Source organism: Pleurodeles waltl, chromosome 1_1 (assembly GCF_031143425.1).
Source record: "Pleurodeles waltl isolate 20211129_DDA chromosome 1_1, aPleWal1.hap1.20221129, whole genome shotgun sequence".
Lineage (NCBI taxonomy): Eukaryota > Metazoa > Chordata > Amphibia > Caudata > Salamandridae > Pleurodeles > Pleurodeles waltl.
Genome location: NC_090436.1, coordinates 537154275 through 537176439, shown reverse-complemented (window position 1 = coordinate 537176439; position 22165 = coordinate 537154275).

Genomic DNA, 22165 nt, shown 5'->3' with positions numbered 1-22165 from the left:
GTCCCAGCGACTCGCAAATTGCAACTCGCAATTTGGAATGCAGAAAGGTGTCTCAGACACCTTCTGCGAGTCGCTATGGGGTCGCAAAGACCCACCTCATTAATATTAATGAGGTGGGTCGCAATTTGCGACCCCATAGCGATTCAGGGCACTCACGGGGATGGTGGCCTGCTGGAGACAGCAGACCACCATGTCCGTGACTGCTTTTAAATAAAGCAGTCTTTTTTTTTCAAAGTGTAGCCCGTTTTCCTTAAAGGAAAACGAGCTGCACTTTGAAAAAATAACCGAAACCTTTAGTTTCGGTATTTTTCAGGGCAGGTAGAGCTGCCTGCTCTGAAAAATTATTATTTTTTTCCAGACACAAAGGGTAAGGGGTCCCATGCGGACCCCTTCCCGTTTGCACCTGGGTTACCATCCACTTCAAGTGGATGGTAACTGCGCTTTCATTTGCGACCGCAATCTCGGTCGCAAATGAAAATGCATAGCATTGCGAGTCGCAAATAGGAAGGGAACACCCCTTCCTATTTGCGAGTCGGAAATGCATTTTGCGAGTCGGTTCCGACTCGCAAAATGCATTTCTACATAGCAAAGTGGCTTTAGCGAGTCGCAAACGGGGATTTTCGCCGTTTGCGACTCGCTAAACCCTTGCTACATCTGGCCCTTACTGTGTAAAACGAGGTGTTTGATCACCTGTTCCAATGAAGGGATTGAGGTGCAGACAAACAGTGATGATGAAGGGGATGATGGTCAGATCTCAGAGCCAGAGACGGAGACCACAGATGAGGAATACCCTTTGATAAGCTTCTTCCTGATGTTCACAGTGACCGATTTGCCAACAGAATTATAGGGAACGGTGACAGAGAAGATGTGGGACTTGACAGGAAAGGAAGTTAGACTGATAAAAGGAGTAGAACAAGTCAAAGTAGATGTGAAGCCAAATGCAGTGTTTCCCCAGGTACCGAAGCACCACATGGCACAAGATGTCCTCATACAAGTGACGCAGACAATTGCAGACTTTGTGAAGCAAGGGGACTTAAACGAAGTGATGAAGACCCATGTAATTCACCAATAATGGGACTGAGAAAGCCTTGTGGGAAAGTTCGAATTGTCCAAGACCTGAGAAAAATTAATGAGATAGTGGTAAAATGTTGCCCCATAGTGCTAAATCCAGCCCATTTCTATTCAGTTTTAAATTCTTGGACAAGGTTTACAGTTGGTTTCGAATTCCTCAAGGGTTTTCAGAATCACCTTCCATCTTCAATCAGATATTGAAGAAGGATTTGGAGTCATTGGAACTGCCTTTTGACTCAACTCTAGTACAGTACATTGCTGATTTGTTGATTGCATCCAAAACGAAAGATGACTGCAGGTATGATACTATTGCCCTACTGAACCATTTGGGAAAGAACGGGCATAAAGTGTCCCCAAAGAAGCTACAGTACTGTCAGAAAGAGGTGAAGTACTTAGGCCACCTGATTGAAAAGGGGTCAAGGAGAATATCCAAGGAAAGAGTGACAGCCATATTACAAATGAGTCCCACAACATACAAAAGAGACATGAGGATGTTTTTGTGAATGGTAGGCTACTGTCACCAGTGGATTCCCAACTTCTCAATTATCTCTAAGCCTTTGGTGAGGTTGACTGTCAAGGAGGTTAAGGATGGCCCGGATACCCTGACTATGTCCGAGAAAGAAATGAGGGCATTCATTGATCTGAGAGAGTGCATGTGCAGGGCTCCAGCTTTACGTATGCCTAATTACACAAAGCCTTTTGTACTGTTCTGTCATGAACGTGATGCTTGTTCTTTGTCTGTCCTGTCACAGGTCCATGGAGGTGCAAACTGCCCAGTAGCATATTTTTCAGCTACTTTGGACCCAGTCGCAGCAGCCTTACCGGGTTGTTTGCGAGCAGTTGCAGCAGTTGGTCAAAGCCTTATTCAGTGTGAAGGCATAGTGATCAGACATCCTTTAACAGTCATGGTCCCACACTCTGTCGAGATCTTGTTGACTCGAACTAAGACCCAGCATATGACAAATGCAAGACTCACCAAATATGAAACCATTATACTGGGGTCACCGAATGTGACTTTGAAAAGATGCACTGTGTTGAACCCGGCAACTTTACTTCCAAATGAGGATACAGAGATTGAGGATACTGATGATGTTGAACACGATTGTCTTGAGGTAACAGAACTGTGCACCAAACCGAGACCTGATATTAAAGATACCCAATTGCAGGAAAATGATTACATTATCTTTGTTGATGGTTCATGCCTGAGACACTCAGTAGGAGTACTAAGAGCCAGATACGCTGTGTGTACAATCACCGGTATCCTGGAAGCCTCTTGGCTTGAAAGAGTATATTCTGCTCTAGTAGCAGAATTGGTTACTCTTACTAGGGCATGCCATCCCGCTGACAAACTAAAAGTGACTATCGATACTGACAGCAAATACGGATTTGGAATTGTCCATGATTTTGGCCAATTATGGTCCCAGAGGGGTTTCCTGACCTCTTCTGGTTCTCCGGTGAAAAATGGTGAAAAAATTAAGGAATTGTTGCACGCGATTCAGTTACCTCTTGAAATTGCCGTGGTGAAATGCAGCGCTCATGTGGATGGGAAACAGATATGCAGATCAAGTCGCAAGGGTTTGCGCATTGAACTGTATATCATTCAAAGATCAGTGGGAATTGCTACCGGAAACTTAAAATGAGACATGCACGGGTTATGCATTGCGGGTGGTTGACACAATGGAAGAGTTAAAATTGTTGCAGGGACGTGCCAGCAGAGAGGAGAAACGCCCTTGGCTCATAATGCAATGTGTACAAAGACCTGATGATTTGTGGGTTTCAGATGAGGGGAAAATGGTTTTGCCAAACAGTCTTTTGTCACAGTTTGCAAGATTTTCCCATGGTCAAGCACATATCGGGAGAGATGCCATGATCAGGTTGTTCAAAGTCGATTGGTTCAATTAAAAATTCAGACAAGCAGCAGAAGTAATCTGTCACAGGTGCATCATCTGTCAACAGATGAATGCGGGGAAAGGGACCGTGGTGAATTTGAGCCACATTGGGAGAGCAAGAGGTCCATTTAGCAGGATGCAGATGGATTTTTTATTGAGATGCCTCTGTGTGGAAGTCTGAGGTACGTGTTGGTGATTGTGTGCATCTTTAGTCACTAGATCGAAGCTTACCCTACACATAGGAATGACAGTCTCACAGTAGCGAAGTTGCTGCTTAGGGAATTGATTCCATGTTTGGGGTTTCCAATCTATTTAGAATCAGATAGGAGAAGTCACTTCAACAACGAGGTGGTTAAGCTCTTGTGTGCCGCACTGAACATTGAACAGAAGTTGCATTGTAGCTACCGTCCCGAAGCCTCAGGACTAGTGGAGCAAATGAATGGTACCTTGAAGTCGAGAATGGCAAAGATGTGTGCAGCTACCAACTTGAAATGGCCTGATGCATTGCCCTTAGTGCTAATGTCAATGAGAAATACACCCAACAAGAAAACAGGACTGTCTCCTCATGAAATTCTCATGGGCCGAGCTGTGAGATTGCCTGCAGTGCCTGCAAATGCTCTTGTGAATATCACAGATGATATGGTGTTGGACTACTGCAAGGGTCTGGCTGATGTGGTCTGCTCTTTCTCTCACCAGGTGGAAGCCACCACACTGCCACCGATAAATGATCCAGGTCACAACCTGAAAGCCGGTGACTGGGTTGTTGTCAAGAAACATGTGAGGAAGTTGTGTTTGGAGCCAAGGTGGAAGGGGCCGTATCAAGTAATACTGACAACTACAACTGCTGTGAAATATGCTGTAATTCCAAACTGGATCCATGCCAGTCACACAAAGAAGGTGACATGCCCAACTGATGAGGAACTTGAGTTGTCGAAAATTACAACTACAGAAAAGGAAGTCTCAGGGCCGGAGAGTAATCAAAGGGGAACTGAGACAGAAGGAGAGCCCGTTGAGGACGGCTTGGTCACTCCAGCAAGAGCTGAGACCCGGAGGGGTGACAGGGAGCCTATCTCAACTGAGGCGCCAGAAGAACCGACGCAAAGATAGGTTCTCCCAGAAGCAGACGGATATGGGTTTGAAGTAGAGCCCGTGACAGACCAAGAAGGTGAAGGGGAAGAGTCAGGAGAGAAGCAAAGTGGCCAGACTCCTACTGAGCAAATTGCAGGTCCATCAAGAGAAGACACCATAGAATCAGAGGCGGGCGGAGAACAGCCACAAGAAAGACGAAAAGTCAAAAAGGTACTGAAAGGAGACAAATGGCCAGAATCGCGAGTAACCAAAGGAAAGGTGGTTGTTAACTAAAGTATAGAAGAGGAAGACGATACGACCAGGAAAGAAGATCTTAGTGATAGAGAATTGCAGCGCGAGCGAAAGCTGAAAAGAAAGAGAAGGTACGCAGGTCCTGAGTGGGTGTATGCAACATCAGCTGAGTGGGAACAATAATTCTTGGCATTCTGTTTTGATAGAGAGGTTCCAGGTCAATACTACGGCACCTGAACTTGACCACAGAGAAGAGAGATTGTGTTAAATTTGAAGGAAAGCTGAAAAGCTGAGAGAAAAAGAGACTGATAAATTACCAGATGAGACACTGTTAACCTGAATAGACTTGAAAAACCAATTTTGACAAGCTGCTAACCTGATTTGACAAGGATCCGGGGAGTGAGTGAAACGCTGTCAATACTTGCTAAAGAAAGACTTTGCTTGAGAAAAAAAGAAAAGAGCTTTAGACATTCCTCAGTTGATTGTTTGCCTTTATATTGTTGCGCTTTCTGATTCTTTACAGATCATGATTAACACTAGAGATAATAATAAGGGGAGTAGGATTTGTAGATGGTTGGGTATTATTTTGGGTGTTGTGTGTGTGATAGTAATCATAGCTGTGATTGTGGGAATGCCACTGGTGGATAAGAGTGAGACAAACAATGCTACAATTCCTGAGACTGCTACACTAACACCCTGGGAGAGATTTGAGCAGGATATGAAATATTTGCATGGGGGAACTAACACAAAAGGAGAACTATCTACTAATGTTTTCTATCGCTAGTTTAATGAGTATGTTGAAACAATGGATGCGAAGAATTGTTATGTGTGCACAAAAATTCCTTCGTCAGTACAAGAAGGGGTTACCTATCATAGTTTGCCGTTAACATACAGGATAAGTTGTAGTTTGTTATTAACAAGGTTTTATGATCAAGAATATATTCAGTACTTCTATTCTAATCTAGATGTAGTGTTTTCTTTTGTGCCTATAAATGAATATTTGAGTAAGGTAGCTAGAGATCATAGTATAAAAATAGTCAGGGGTTTCTTTGAGCCCACACTGACATTTGGTACAGCTTATGTGCATCACAATAATCTAACCTGCTTACTAACACCTGTAGAGAAGAGCTTTTTAGATCACACTGATGATAGAAGAAAAGTGTTAAAAGAAAAGCTAGAAAAGGGATTAGAGAAACAAATGTTTGCAAATGATTACGCTTATAGTGCAATAAAGACACAAGGCAAATTAGCTTTAGATGCATTACACATAGGACAGCTTTGTACATACAGGCCAAAATCTTACCATGACACTTTATTTGTGGGAACGAGTGAGTGCAGCCGTGTTTTTGTTTCAGAGTAAGTGGACGTTCATGTTAAATGGACAGGATCCAGCGATTCCTGGGATCTATTACATATGTGGACTTAATGCTTATTACCGTCTTCCAAAGGGATGGTATGGGACATGTTATTTGGGAATAGTTTTTCCGAAGATTTACCAATTTGATGACTTAAGGAAGTTTCCTAAAGTGTCTGAATTACATCATACTAGACAGAAAAGAGAGACAGCTGCTGCTGTCGTGGGTGATATATTTGGAGCAATAATTCCTTCAGTGGGAGTTATCTTAAACTCTATAAAGATTTGAAAGTTGTCTACTATTGTGGATAACATGCTGACAAACTTCACAGGAGCTATACTCTTGGTGGATACTAAACTTGCTGCGGAGAGGGCTATGACTCTTCAAAATAAGCTTGCTTTAGACATTCTTTTAGCGAAAACTGGCGGAGTCTGTAAGATGCTTAATGAGCGCCACTGTTGTGCTTATATTCCAGGTAATAGTACTAAGATTAGAAGTATGCTTACTAACCTAACAAGAGATAGTACAGATTTGAAGGAGATGAAAGAACCTGGAGTTTGGGAAAAGGTTGGAAAGGAACTTGCTAAAGTGGGAAGTTGGTTTAGTAATATTTGGCATGGGATGTTTGCAAAAATAATAGAGGGAATATTAATTGTTTTAGCATGTTTATTCGGACTATGGTTATCATGTAAAATTAGTAAAAGAATTAGAGAAAAATTGGCAAAACGCATTATGAGGAGAGAAGAAAAGAAAAGGGAGAAAATATTCAAAGCAAAATACGAAAAGTCAAAAATGGGGGAACACATTGAAATGAAGGAACTAAGAAAGTGAAATGTTGTGAAGGGAAAGGATTTGTGTTATGACAAGAGTCATCAGAGGAGGGATTGATGGATCGTGATTAAAATCGAATAATTAATATGAGAAGCTTGCAATATAATGCTTAGTGAAATCGCATAGAAAATGTAAACATTAACGCATGTGTATGAAATGTGCCCACGGGGAGTGGCCACTATTGTATTCGATGATTAATGAAATTGACTAATGATGGATTACTAATGTATTAATGTATGATTTTTTTCTATTAATGTTAGGTATTATGTATTAGAATTGCTAATTAATCACTAGGCCTTAGTTAGCATGAGTCGGGCCTAGCTGTCTGGTTTCATATTAACTGCGTTTTCTAACGTGCAATGTAATGTTTCTTGAAGGACGTGAAGATGTACTTTTCCAGGAGTTAGAGATGTGTGTGTAACCGTAGTAAATTTCGCATGAGAACCCGATTTGCTCAAGGAGACATTCTTGTGGAGCGCAACAGTGTAATTCGCAACAGGTACAAGGTCATTTCGACTAGGTAAGACAGTGGGACTACTGACTTGAGTAACAAATGTTGCTTAATCCTCACCTGACATTCTACCCGTTGGAGGCGTCAAACCCAGGAACCAATGAGCTGCGTGAGAACTGTCAAGTGTGGAAAGCTCTAATGGGGTGACCGTTGGACTATTGGATGGAGATAATGATGCACCAAATATTGACCAATTGGAAATTGGAGACTTGTTCGAAAATTTTGATATAATCGTAGGACACAAGGAGAAAGCAGCCATTCGGAGCCATTTTTTCTAGCCATTATATGCCATTTCTTTGCCATAGCCATTACGTGCCTCTGCTATTGCCTAGACACTTTGCCACTCTGTCTTAAAGACTTTGGGGTTTATCTCTTCGAACCATCCTTATTCTGCCATGCTGATTCATACTTTTCCTCCTTATGAGGGAAGTTTCCCTTCTTACCAGTCTTGCTGAACTTTGCTGTGTTCCTTGGCTGATGGCGAATCAACTGATGTCCTGAGGACGAAGACTGACTCTGTATGCTGACTCAATTCGGAGGGTAACTATATGATGATGAAATTGTAATTGTCTGTTTGCCTTTTCTTTTAAAGGTACCAACTGCTTCTTTTAATAGAGACCATAGTTAGATGTTTTCGAAATTTGTGTTGCTAAATTGTTTTGCCTGAAGCCCAACATGCTAATGCTAATTCGAGGTTAGGTAAGGAATTCATTAAACGGACGCAAATAGACAAATGACTGAATCTATGCTTTGTTGAATAATGCGCTAATGATACTCTGCTAAGATTAATCCATGTTGACTTTATGCTTTGTTCTAATGTTTATGATTTTTGCTTTGATGAAATCTTATTCGAGCTGCCATATTATGACATTATTGATGTGTTTTTCTGGTATCGAGACTAATAACCTTGCTAGTAGAGTGTAATCAATAGGGAATAAATATCATAAATCTTTCTAAATTCTGTGTGGTTATTCATGACTGAAAGGTCATGGTGTGTTTCAATTTTATTGATGTTATTGATTAATTCGATTGATTTTCTATAGTGAATAGTGATAACATTATTGATCTATTGATTGCTATGTTGATTAATTGTCTCGTCCTAAGGTGTCTTCAATCAGGGTCAAAAGATTCATTGGCCTAAAACGAGTCCCAGACTAATTGATTATTTAAGATGTGACGCGTTATCACTGTCATAAAAACTCGAACAGGCTAAGGCTTAATTAATCCATTTCCCTTAATTCCTTTCCCTTCCCATCTGCACGAACTTACACTGCAGGCTTTGTTTGTTTATTTTTTAATGTCATGACTAGTCATCTTGGCAAGATTCGACAAATCAGCATACCAAACATTAAACAAATTCGCACTATGGTGAGCTCATCTTGTACGCGGGCTTATGGCGCCATCTACTGGAATCTTGATTCAGTATGTTTACGAAATAGATCATAAAAACAGAAACAATTATGTTTCTTGCAACTAGGGTCTAAATAAAGTACTAGCACTGGATTTCTGGAATACCAAATACCGGATTTTAAGGACTGCAGTTTGGGAAATGCAAATCTATACATGCTTAAAGCACTTTTCTTTGTGCAAATTCCGGGCCCATAAAGCGCGAAATTAAAAACCGAGGCTAATCATCAAATCAGTACATACACATAATACAACAATACACACAATACATTTAAATAACAGAGAGTGGTTACGTATTCAAAACATAAGGTTAAAATAGTTTAGGGATGCAAAATCACCAATTAAGTGTCCATCAATATGTGAATGCATTAGTCGATGTGAAGTTTAAAGCAAAGAATACAAAACTAGGAAAAAAATACAGGGCCATATTTATACTCTGTTTGCGCCGGATTTGCGTCGTTTTTTTTTACGCAAATTCGACGCAAAACTAACTCCATATTTATACTTTGGCGTTAGACGCATCTAGCCCCAAAGTTCATGGAGTTTGCGTCATTTTTTAGCGTGGACACCTTCCTTGCGTTAATGATATGCAAGGTAGGCGTTCCCGTCTAAAAAATGACTCCGAGGCATGTGCGCTGTATTTATACTCCCGGGCAAAAATGACGCCCGGGAGTGGGCGGGTCAAAAATGACGTCCAGCCGCTTTTGCGTCATTTTTTAACGCCTGGTCCGGGCAGGCGTTAAGGGACCTGTGGGCTCGGAAGGAGCCCAGAGGTGCCCTCCCATGCCCCCAGGGACACCCCCTGCCACCCTTGCCCACCCCAGGAGGACTCCCAAGGATGGAGGGACCCACCCCTGGGACATTAAGGTAAGTTCAGGTAAGTATTTAAAAAAAAATAATAATTGGGCATAGGGGGGCCTGATTTGTGCCCCCCTACATGCCACTATGCCCAATGACCATGCCCAGGGGACAAAAGTCCCCTGGGCATGGCCATTGGGCAAGGGGGCATGACTCCTGTCTTTGCTAAGACAGGAGTCCTTTCAATGGGGGTTGGGAGTAAAAAAAAATGGCGCAAATCGGGTTGAGGCCAAAATTTTGCCTCAGCCTGACTTGCCCCATTTTTTGACGTCCAAGCTCCATTTTCCCCTACGCCGGCGCTGCCTGGTGTAAGTCATTTTTTTTTACGCACACCAGGCAGCTCCGTCAGCTAACGCCGGCTAACGTCATTGAATAAATACGGCGCTTCAAAATGGCGTTAGCCGGCGTTAAATTTTTTGACGCACAACTGCGTTGGCGCAGTTGTGCGTCGAAAAGTATAAATATGGCCCACAATCTCTCCACCTATTAAGACAGTAACCTATTTTTCAATAAGCTGTCTGGAAAAACATTGGTTCTGGACTCTGACCTACTCTGCACTAGCCTAAACCACTCAATTCTACATTTGCTACACCTACACATGTTTTCCTTAAACCGCTCCAGTCAAGTTAAGAGGTAAAGATACATACCCAAACTCATGTTTTTTAAGTATCCTACACAATACAGCTTCTCTAAGCGACCTTCAAACTTGCACTCATGTGCAACATGATGAGATACATTGGACCATCCAGTACCCTGCAGGTGTACTGTTGCAACTCATTAAATCATTCTGCAATTATCACATAAAGGAAAACATTTCACATGAGAAAGTACACAAACTTCAGCTTTTCCTAGAAATAAAAATACGCACGTTTTATGAAACAAGATATCAAACAGACATTGGCCATTTTAAAATGCAGGCCTACAGTAACCATGGTCAATCTCCATGTAAAGAAATACATAGTAAATACATTTTCTTGGTTACATGTTAACGTCGATATAAATGCAAAACATTTAACATGAAAAAACCCTTTCAGTACAAACCAGTATCCCCCCACCTAGCGATTGCTTAAAAGTCTCAATCGCTATGATTCGCTAAATGTGATTTCCAGACAGTCACAAGAATGTTGCCTTGACATCTACTCATAACACCTCTAGAAACAGAACAGGAAACAGAGGCCCAGGAGCACATTGCAGATGGAGGAGAGCTGAAAGTGAGCAAGCAGTGGAGGACGGGGGCTTCTTCTGATTGAAAATTCAGGCCCTTCATGGGAAGACAGAACTCTCAGAAAGCTGATGCAGGCAGGGAAAGAAACACATTTTCAGATGTTGAATTGGAGAATTTGGTGGGTGAGTGGTGCTCCAGTAACAATACATTATTTGGCAACAGTTTCCACCCAGGTCCAGAGGCCACAAAAAAAGGATGGCTTGACAAACCAGGACAAAATGAATGCTGTGGTGTTACGCAAAGCAGCAATGAAGAACTATGAAAAATACGATATGACATGAGGTCTCATACGAAAGAGAAGATGGGTGTGAGGAGAAAAGGAGCAAAGGGAAAAGGAGGGGGCTTTCCACCAAACCTGCTTCTACCACATGAAGGAAATGACAGGGAGTACCCTTCAGCCAGAAGGCTTGTCGTGAATCAGTTCTGTCCATACTTGGGCACCAAAAAGAACATCCACAGTTCAGTGAACCTCCCTAATCATAATACAAATATTTAACTTTATGTCTCCATGTACGTTTTAATTTTATTAAGTAAATATTAGGCAAAAATATTATGTGACATGTAAGCACTGTTCCACACTTTAAATATGAAATAGGTTAATTTGAGGAATATGAAGTGCATCGTGGGATATGTACTTCACTTATAAATGTGCAGCATTTACTGACACTAGAACAGTATCTCCAAATGTCCCTATTGTGACCTTTGTAAATAAATAAAAGGTAGGTGTAGCAAGCTTCATAATATCACATAAATTTAGGTATTACACGTATATGCTAAAACTAGGTATTCCATTTTCATAGAGGCTTCACTACACCCTGAAGACAACGAAGGTGACCTAGATCCTGAATTTGAAATGTCAGCCATGGGTGAGGGCAGCATTCCTACAACTGTGCCCATCACACTTGAGCAGCCAACTGTGCCCAATTCTTCTATGTAGCACAAGACCTCATGAATTCAATGAAAGTACAGAAGGATCAACTGCAACCTATATGCTATGGCAGCTGACTAAAAGGGTTAACATTCTCAGAAAACACTGAAGGAACTAATAAAAAACATAAATGAAAAAACAAAAGTCATGGTGACACAGGTTGAGGTAATGGCAGTAGACTTTGTGGGACTTTGTGGTTCTTTCCATGATGAAGTGTTATCTTTGAAATGCAAAGGATGTCACATTCCGTCACAAACAGAAGGGAGTGCCAATCCACCTTGCGTCTCATTGTGACAATGAGATGCAATGTAGGCGTTCCCCTCCAAAAAATCTAGGGCCGTATTTATACTTTTTGACGCAAAACTGCGCTAACGCAGTTTTGCGTCAAAAAAATTAGCGCCGGCTAACGCCATTCTGAAGCGCCATGCGGGCGCCGTATTTATTGAATGGCGTTAGCCGGCGCAAGCAGACCGGCGCTGCCTGGTGTGCGCGAGAAAAACCACGTACACCAGGCAGCGCCGGCGTAGGGGGAAAATGGCGCATGGGCGTCTTAAAATGGGGCAAGTCAGGTTGCGTCGAAAAAATCATCGTAACCCGACTTGCGCCATTTATTTTCGACGCCCATCCCCCATCAACATGACTCCTATCATTGTAAAGATAGGAGTCATGCCCCCTTGCCCAATGGCCATGCCCAGGGGACTTCTGTCCCCTGGGCATGGTCATTGGGCATAGTGGCATGTAGGGGGGCACAAATCAGGCCCCCCTATGCCACAAAAAAAAAAAAAAAAAATACTTACCTGAACTTACCTTAATGTCCATGGGATGGGTCCCTCCGTCCTTGGGTGTCCTCCTGGGGTGGGCAAGGGTGGCAGGGGGGGTCCCTGGGGGCAGAGGAGGGCACTCTGGGCTCATTTTGAGCCCACTTGTCCCTTAACGCCATCCCTGACCCAGGCGTTAAAAAGCGGCGCAAATGCGCCGTTTTTGGCCACGCCCACTCCCGGGCGTCATTTTTGCCCGGGAGTATAAATACCACTTAAAGGCCTGGGAGTCATTTTTTAAGACGGGAACGCCTCCCTTGCATATCATTAACGCAAGGAAGGGGTTCACGCTAAAAAATGACGCACATTCCGGGAACTTTGGCGCTAGACGCGTCTAGCGCCAAAGTATAAATATGGCGTTAGTTTTGCGTCGAATTTGCGTTGAAAAAAACGACGCAAATTCGGCGCAACCAGAGTATAAATATGCCCCCTAGTGCCATATTTACCTACTGATTCAAAAACTACACAAACCAAGGAAGCAGACCTAAAAAATCCAATTAGCTTCAAATTGTAATGCCTGGTCAGACCGGGTGTTAAGAGGCCCACTCACCACCAAAAACATGCAGAAGGAGCTTTTGAAACCTCCAGGAGAACATGGAAGTGGTACTGCTCCGGCTTGCCAGCTTGGCACATGCCACAGATGTCAGTGAAGACAGCAGGTCCTTCCACCACCACCACCACCACAGCAACCCCAAACACTACTACAGACAGCCACAAAGGCAGTGTAGAAGGCGGGAGAGGGTCTTCAGACAGCGCACAATCATCCTTGGCCTCAGGGAACAAGATGTGATCCGAATGGACAGACTGAACTGGAAGTCCATTGTACGCCTGCTGCACCATATTACGCCACACATCACAGCAAGGGTACAAACTCCGCCTACTATTCCACCAATGACCAAATTTCTCGCTGTCCTCCATATGCTTGCGTCTGGATCTTTTCAGATAAAAGGTGCACAAGTGGCTGGTATGTCCTCCTACCTAGGGTATTGGACGCTATCATATGCCTCATACCCCACCACATCTGCTTCCCAAACACTCAGCATCTGCAGCAGGAAAACAAGCAAGGTTTCTATTGAAATGCTGTATTTCCACATGTGCAGGTTGCAATGGGCTGCACCCATGTGCAACTGGTGCCACCTGCTGCAATGGAACACCTATGGGGACCGCAGGCACACACATTCAGACAATGTGCTGGTCATTGTGGACCAGCGTGGGCTCTTCACCAACATTCCTTGCTAAATATCCTGACAGCGTCCATGATGCATACATATTTTGCCATTGCACCATCAAAGAGCGGTTCCAGGATGGCCAATACGGCAATGGCCTATCATAACACACGCAACACACCAACCATCTAGGACAAAAAAGACAAACACCACACTAAATACACATGTTCAGGGGTACATAGATGTACAGGCAACAACACATATGCAACATGCCACACTACGCTGCATACATTGCACTTCACCAACACATACACCCCCATGTACAGAACACAGCTACACTATGACTTGCACACCACGTGTGGACATGTGGGGCCAAGCCTCCTTTGCATACAGAAGCTGCTCACAGACCACTGCAAGTATCTACAGGTTGACAACTAAATACAGATCACACCCACATTAAACCAAATAAAGAATGGCCCAGGCATATCAATGGCATAGGCCAAGGTCAGTTTAAGAAAGTCCCACATAGGCACAGTCCCACGTACATCATGGTGTGCAAGCCTCTGGCAGAACCTAAATCAAATGCCACCCAAGTGGTGCCATAACCAACTACATAACACCTACACATACCTGAAATACCTGTAGTGTGCACATACATCTGTCTGCTGCATTGTGCCACACACATACACATTCAAAATTATCTGCTATTAAATACCATGGGGCAGAATCATGAGAACTGGGGCAGCACCTACTCCAGTGCCAACTGACATGCGCCCCCAGTGCCCCCTATCACCACCATGTCTGTTCCGTATACCAGAAACGGTCCACCATGGTGCCGAGTTTGTGAAAAAGCTGTACAATCATGGATGCCATAATAGGACTCAGTATGAGTATAGAGGACATACCTAACATGCACCGTACAAAGGGACCCATGTGTAAAATACTGTGCCCCCTCCCAAAGTCTGCACTGTGCATGTGTAGAAAGTATCTGTGAGAAATCATGTATTGGAAGCTAGGAGATACCACTGCACCAAATGACATCATCCTACTAAAGTGTGCTACACATCCTCATACACTTGATGGGTGCCACAAGCATCATCTGACACAAAGTGTCACACTGCATGCGAAGTGCCACATGGTAACATGAATGGCACAGTCTGGCTTTGTAGGGCAACTATGGTGTCTCAACATCCGACACATTGTGGTGGAAGTAGGTGGTAGGTTCCATCTAACAATAGGACACTGCTTCAAATATGCATTACACAACAGATTTTCCAAAATTATAACCATCATTTTGGGATCAGCATCAAAATTCCCAGGGCCTTGAGCCACTACCCAAGATTACCATGTCCATCAACACAGTCCAATGAAACCAATTCATAAAAACAGGAACTTACACTATACCACAGGCAAGTCTGAGTCAGTCACCACTCCAACTAAAACTAACAACTGCTATGGTATGTTTCAAACCACTATCTTCTCTCTTTCCTTTGCAGCTGATCAAGGGTACAGCATACAGCTGTGGGTTATGACTCCATTTGCCAATCCAACAATGGTTGAAGAGCAGGCCTACAACAAGGGGCACAGGAAAACACGCAATGTGGTTGAGAGGACATTTGGGCTCCTGAAATCAAGGTTCATGTGCCTGGCCCTGACAGGAGGAAGCCTCTTGTATGCTCCACCACTCGTATGCAAAATAATACTGGAATGTGCAATCCTCCACAACATCTGTGTCAGAACAAATGTCCCCTGGGAAGACCAGGTTGATGTCCCCAATGAGGAGGAGGATTATGATGGAGCAGATAATTTGGAGGGGGGAACAACAGAACACTGCTATAGGAGGTCGCAGGAGACTCCCCATTGTAGAGAACTTCTACACATAGTCACTGAACTAACAACATCACATTATAAATGGCACAAATAAAATACTTTGCACCTGATTCTACTTAGTCTAATTTCTCATTCTCCACTATGACTTTAATGTGACTCAAACCTCAGGGAGCAGGTAAGAAACACAAAGGTGACAAGTATGGTAGCACAATTGTTTGTGATGTAAGAGGGTCTACTGCCTCCATCTCAAATATCAGTGACACACAGTTCATGGGCATGTGACTCCTGAAGGCCTAGATCCATGCACCACTACATATATTATGCCATCAAGTGGGCAAGATGCTAATACCTAGCCCATTCACCACAACAACACCATGCCTAACAGGGTATATGCAAGGGGGGCACACACAAGGTAGGGGCTGTCAACAAATGGATATTAAGTAATGTTTGAACAGAACACTGTCACAGCTCATGGTGATTGCAGCTTTGCCTGCATGGTACATGTGTGACAAGGGTGGGACATCGTAGGTAACTATGGACCTCCAGTTATTGTCCAGAGATTGTAACCAATGTCCGATGCTGAGCCTGCACAGTGGATCCATGGAATAATGTCCTGGCACTGCCATTGATCACAACCCTGACACATGGTGGACTGTACCTCACGTATGGCACACACACGTTGGCTGTGGAGTCCCCAATGGGTTGCCAGACAAAATAAGTAGCTATGGGTGCAGAATAACTATCCAAACACATGACCTATTGTCAGGATCTAAGAATTTGTTGGGACAATGCACCAGCAAATAATTGTCTGGGTCGAATGTCTTACACAAATCTGCTGTCTTGACACATGCCTAGAGTAAATCCAAATAAACATGTGAAGACTGATGTATGGGTGTATGTCCTAGGTAGCAACGGGTTTGCCAGTATCCACAGTGCTCAACATGTGTCAGCATGTTTACATTGTATTCCCTGTGTAACAACATCACACGCACATAGCAATACACACCACTCATTGTCACTCATTGTCACTCACAGGACAGAACAAGTGTATGGTAGCAACAGTAACAATTTATCCCATACATGTTTTGGCGTCCAACATTGCAATCAGATGTAGGATGTCCAGCACTGTTAAAAAATGTCTGAGACACAATATCAACTGAGTGGGAGTATATGTATATGTTGCATTTGACCAATGAAAAGCACAGCGCTGAGATGATTCCACGCCTCAACATCATTCAGTCATGGTAAGAGTCATGGTAAGAGTTACCTAGGTTGTGGCATTCTGGTAGAAATGCATACCTATGTTCAACAGAGAAGGTGGACGGACAGCTTTGAGACACCCACAGTTACATGCAAATACAATACCGGAGGTCACTGGGAGACAACACAAGTGCAGTGGCAGTTGTAATGTCATGTGTGCATGGCACTCATTACATCTCACAAATACTGCACTGGTACTTTGATGATGTCTGACATGCATGTGCAAATGATGTACAATGTATCAGGATACTGTTCCAGCACCCAGTACAGTGCCAAACTCACTGTGGACCTAAGGGTACCCATAAGGCCACCATGTGTTATCCCCTGCGCTGGTGCTAAATTGAGTTGTGTTGCGCTAATGCAGGCATCCCTGAACCATTGTGCAAGGATGTCTAAATAGAAAGGTTTGATTGTTAATGTGTGGGAAGGTGTTCCTTCCTACATACACAATCACTACTGGTGATTTGGCACTTCTGTGTGTGTTGCACAATGCAGCACACACAACAGTGCCACAGTGTCATTTTTAAATGATTTTTATTTGAAGGAAGGGACATTTTCCCACACATTGACAATGATGTCTGGCATTTTGCTCTTTCTATGCATGCTGCAGAATGCAGCACACATCAAAAAAGAAAAAAAATGAGGAGGAATAAAAGTATACCTCCTCGTTGCACCTTGTTAACGCTGCCTCTCGGATGGCGTTAGATTTTGGCGCTGTCTCAGGTTTACTAAAACCCATAAATTTGAGGCAGCATCAAAATGCAATGGGTGTTGCTGTAGCACACCCAGAACAACACCATGGCACGCCCCTTCCACCCAAAGGGCTGCTTGTGAAGGGGCTGTATTTACACGGTGGAGTTAAGCCACAAAAAGTGGTTTAACCCCACCTTGTAAATATGGCACAGGGCATTGCCCCACCGGAGCGTCAAAAAAAGTGATGCTCCGGTGGCGCTAGAGGCTTGTATTTTGGGGCATATCTAGGTGTTCCAAGTGCCACCTGAGTGTAACTTTTGATGAGGCTTAAGTGGCACAATACCCTGACCCGTATTCACTAGGTAGCATTAAGTTACTTTTTGTGCCTTGATGCCACCTTGTATATATGGCCCCTTCACACCCAGCACTTTGAGTGGAAGGTGAGTGCAATGGGGTGTTGGACTCTAAAGCGTCAGTAGATGTGTGGCTTAGGTGAGGATGGAACATTTTGATTCAGGGCCTATGTGTCTCGATGCAACCCTTTAGCATGCATTAAGTGTGTCCTATGTGTCTCACCCTTCTGCCATTAGTGGAGTTCCATATATCCCCCCTGCAACTTACCCTACATTAGTGGTTGTTCCTGCTAGTCTGCCCTGTCCTGCGATTCCATTGACCAGCTCCTCCGGGATGACCACAGCAACCATCTCCTCCAGCTCATCCAGGTCGTCCTGTGGTGCAGGACTTCCACCTGCAGTCTGCAGTGCTGCCTTACGGTTCCTGGCGAGTTTCTCCTTAGTTCTGCGCTTGCAATCGTGCCAGCGCTTCTTGACCTCAGTGACAGTCATCTTCACCTCTGCAATGCTGTTGATTTTGTCCACTATTGGCTGCCATATTGCGTCTCTCCTACCAACTAGCAATTTGGAGGTGACGAAGAGCTGGTGTTGGTGCTCTGCCACCTCTCTGACCAGGATGTCATGCTGCTCCTCGCTAAAGAGACACTTGCGCTTTCTCTTATCCTTCTCCTGTGACTTTTCTGGACCCTTCTGGCTGGTACTTAGGTGTTTTGGGTCTCCCTGGGGTCTCTCCTGGCCTGATGATTCCATCTTCCTTTGGAAGTGCACTCTTTCCTGCTTGTGCATTTTGTTTTGATGCTAATGTGATGTAAACCCTTTTGCGACATGGTTACGTGCCGCAAAAAGGTGTAGCACAGCTTTGGCAGCATTAGCATCATTTTTCCTTACAGCATGTCACAGTTGTTAGAGTCTTTATGTTTCCTGCTAACCATTCCTTAGAGTCATGCCGAGTCATTTCATAAATATGGTGCAAGGATGGCGTTGAGGAATGTTGCTAGCTTGCGTTAAAAAAAAGAAGCACAACTGTGCTAGCGCAGTTGTGCGTCATTTTTTATAAATATGCCTTTTAGTTTTAAACACTCCATTAGAGTGCATGTGCTTTCCAGTTGTCTTCCTCATCTGCTCTCTGCTCCGCTATGCACTATGCCACTCTACCTCACCCGTGTGCTTCTCTCCTTAAACCATACTCATGTTTCTTTCTCTTGCCCCTGACCTCCTGTGCCTTTGTGTCACGTTCTCTCTCCTGTGTGCTTCTGTCCCCCATCGGCACTCACATCACTCTCTCTCGCCTGCGTGCTTCTGTGCCCCCCATGCTGCTCCTGTTTTTCTGTGTACTATTGTGCCATACCCCCATGTTGCTCTTGTTCATTCACATACTTCTGTGCCTTTTTACTCCATTCATTTGTGTGATTCTCTCCTGTATTCTACATTTCTGTCTTTCACCCATGTGCTTCTTTGTCCCCTACCTTCCCGGACCCCCAAGCCCATTAACATTAAAAAAAAAATAAAGAAAGCTGCTGGACTGTGTCTTTTTTGTGCATACATGTTTAGTGCCATCCACAAGTACTTGACACACACATATCTCTAAAAAATAGCATTGTTATGCTGCCACATTTATGCTTATTTTTTTTACTCTTCTTTTGCCTTTCCTTTATGGTGTACAGCATCTGCTTTGACTCTGTTCAGCATGATAAAAGATGGTGGCAGAGCCAATAGGTCTCTAAGGAGAGATCTGTTTGCTTTGCCAATAATTCTTGCTGTACCTGCGAATAAACACAAATAAGTCAGAAATACTTACACCTTGTTTATGTGTTTTGTTTTATAACTACCTTGATTTTATAAATACGTTGGTGCCTTGTCACAAAGATAAATATACACATGTATATTTGGTACTAGTAATTTTAATCTTACATTTTTGAGTAACTTTACTACTTTGGGCTATTCTCAAAATATATGGCCCTCATTACAACCCTGGCGGTAAATGCCGTCTACCGCCGTGCTGATGGCCGCCAACATACCGTGACCACGGCGGTATTCCGCTACGGGTATTATGACCCACACTGAGAAATCCGCCACTATACAGACACCCACACAAGTCCGCCAGACCAAAGGTCAGTGATAAATTGGCAGTACCAAAACCCACACCATTACACCAACAGGAATACACCCACAGTATCAGGACCCACGAATCACCGCAGAGGTCTTTCAACCGCAGAAAACCATTGGCGGTACACACCGCTGTGCTCAAAATACACACACACTAACAAAACTACACCACATTGGACAATTCAAAATACACACACCTGACACACACCCCACCCACACACCCAATCCAATATAAAACACACACCCACATTACCCACAACACTTTCTATGAAAAAAAAGATAGCAGACAGAGAGAGACAAGCCAGGAGCACCCACTCAATCAGAGCCACAAAACACCATCACCCATACACCATTCATGCACCTCACACCACACACCCCAACACATCACCGCACACACCCTCACACATACCACTCACACCACATCCATGGCACCCCAAAGACACCCCAGGTTTTCAGACGAGGAGCTAAGGGTAATGTTGGAGAAAATCATCCGGGTAGAGCCACAGCTATTTGGATTACAGGTGCAGCAGACGTCCAATGCAAGGAAGATGGAGCTATGGTGGAGAATTGTGGACAGGGTCAACGCCATGGGACAGCACCCCAGAACAAGGGATGACATCAGGAAGAGGTGGAACGACCTACAGCGGAAGGTACGTTCCGTGGTTGCAAGACACCAGGTAGCAGTACAGAGGACTGGCAGTGGACCCCCACCTCCTCCACCACAACTAACAACATGGGAGGAGCAAGTCTTGGTGATCATGCATCCTGAGAGCCTCGCAGAAGTAGCAGGAGGACTGGACTCTGGTAAGTCAAATCTTTACTACTATCACCCCACAACCTGCATGCCATCTCATACCCCCACCTTCACTCCCATCACTCCACCACCTCACACATACCCCACTACCACAACCCACGCATCCCAATACCAAAACCTGCATGCCACAACAATTCATGGACCCGCATCACAGACCTGCATGGACACCCATCTCCACAGCATGCCTAGTAGAGAGAATCACCTAGTCCACAAAATCACCATGCACCCAAGGCAAAGCTGACAGGGAAATCACAACCATACAGGGCAACACACCCATGCACAAGATGGCACATGCAGATACAATAACACTGCATTTGCATCCCCACAGGACCCCTACTCAACGTCACCGGAGAGGATTTGCCAGCAAGATCCAGTCCCCTCACAGGAGAGGACCACAGTGACGACAGCAGCTCTGCATGCCTGGATCACGATGACCAACCTGGCCCATCAGGGACCCCTGGACAATCGGTTACCCTGCCACAGGCCCAACCCACCACACAGCCTCCCCCCTCAGGAAACACCACCACAGCACCCGCCCAGCAGGCCCATGCCACTGTCCCCAGGAGACGTCAGTCAGCGTTGTGTCCACCACTACAGGGACCCCACGCAACCTCACAAACCAAGGACGATCAGGGACCTGGGGTCGGTGGCAGTGGGCACACGGTTCAGGGGACAGAGGCACAGTACAACAGGGAAGCTGGGAGGACTGCTGAGCGAAAGGGGGAGGACAGGCCCAGGGAACCCACTCTCCAAGAAGCACTCACCAACATCCTGGGAGCATACCACTATTCCCAGGAGACCATGGGCCAGATACTGGCCAAATTGCTGGAGACCCAGCGCCTGCAGTAGGGACAGTACCTGGGGATCAGGGAGGACCTCAAACACATCTACACCATCCTGGTCACCATTGCAGGGGTGCTGGCAGACATGGCCAACACCATGTGGGAGGCAGTGGCACACCAACAGGCCCCTGACATTAGCCATCACCGATGAATAGCCCTCCACTTCCGCCGGCGCTAGTGGAGAGGAGGCCCCGCCACTGGAACAACAGGCCACCAGCAACCCACCACCTGCAGAAGGAGAACAACCCCACAAACAGTCCCTACGATCTAGGCAGAAGCCAGAGAACATTGCCAAGACCCCCGCCAGGAAATAAGACTCTCCCGATTGTCACAATTGTGTCCCACTCTGTCACCCTGTCCACCTTGAACTGCCATTGCCCCCCTTCCTATGCCCCCTTGGACAATGCACCTGTGATACCAAAAGACTAGACTTTAACTGGACATTCCTCCACCATCACCTCAGTCCATTGTACATCCCCCTCTACTTATAAGCACTTAAATAAACACCCTTGGAACAAATACAAATCTGGAGTCTGTCAAATGATTCAAATGTGTATTCGTACAACATTATCAAAGCATTGCTAGTCATATTTACAGTTAAATTTACATTGGAATGACCTTTAGTGGGCAGCAGTAAACATACCAGGAGCCAGAGTGGGCCACAGAGATCTGAAAATAGAGATGCCAAAGGGTACAGTAAGTGACCATAGACATAGGGAAATCAGGCTGCCATGTACAATGTCCAACAGAAAACTGAAATGTAAAGTGAAGTGTCTTACCTGTGTGTCACTGGAAGTACTGCTGTATTACATTACTTCTGTTGTCCACATCTTCTTCCTCTGCCTCCTCTTCCTCACTGTTCACAGGCTACAACGCTGCCACAAGACC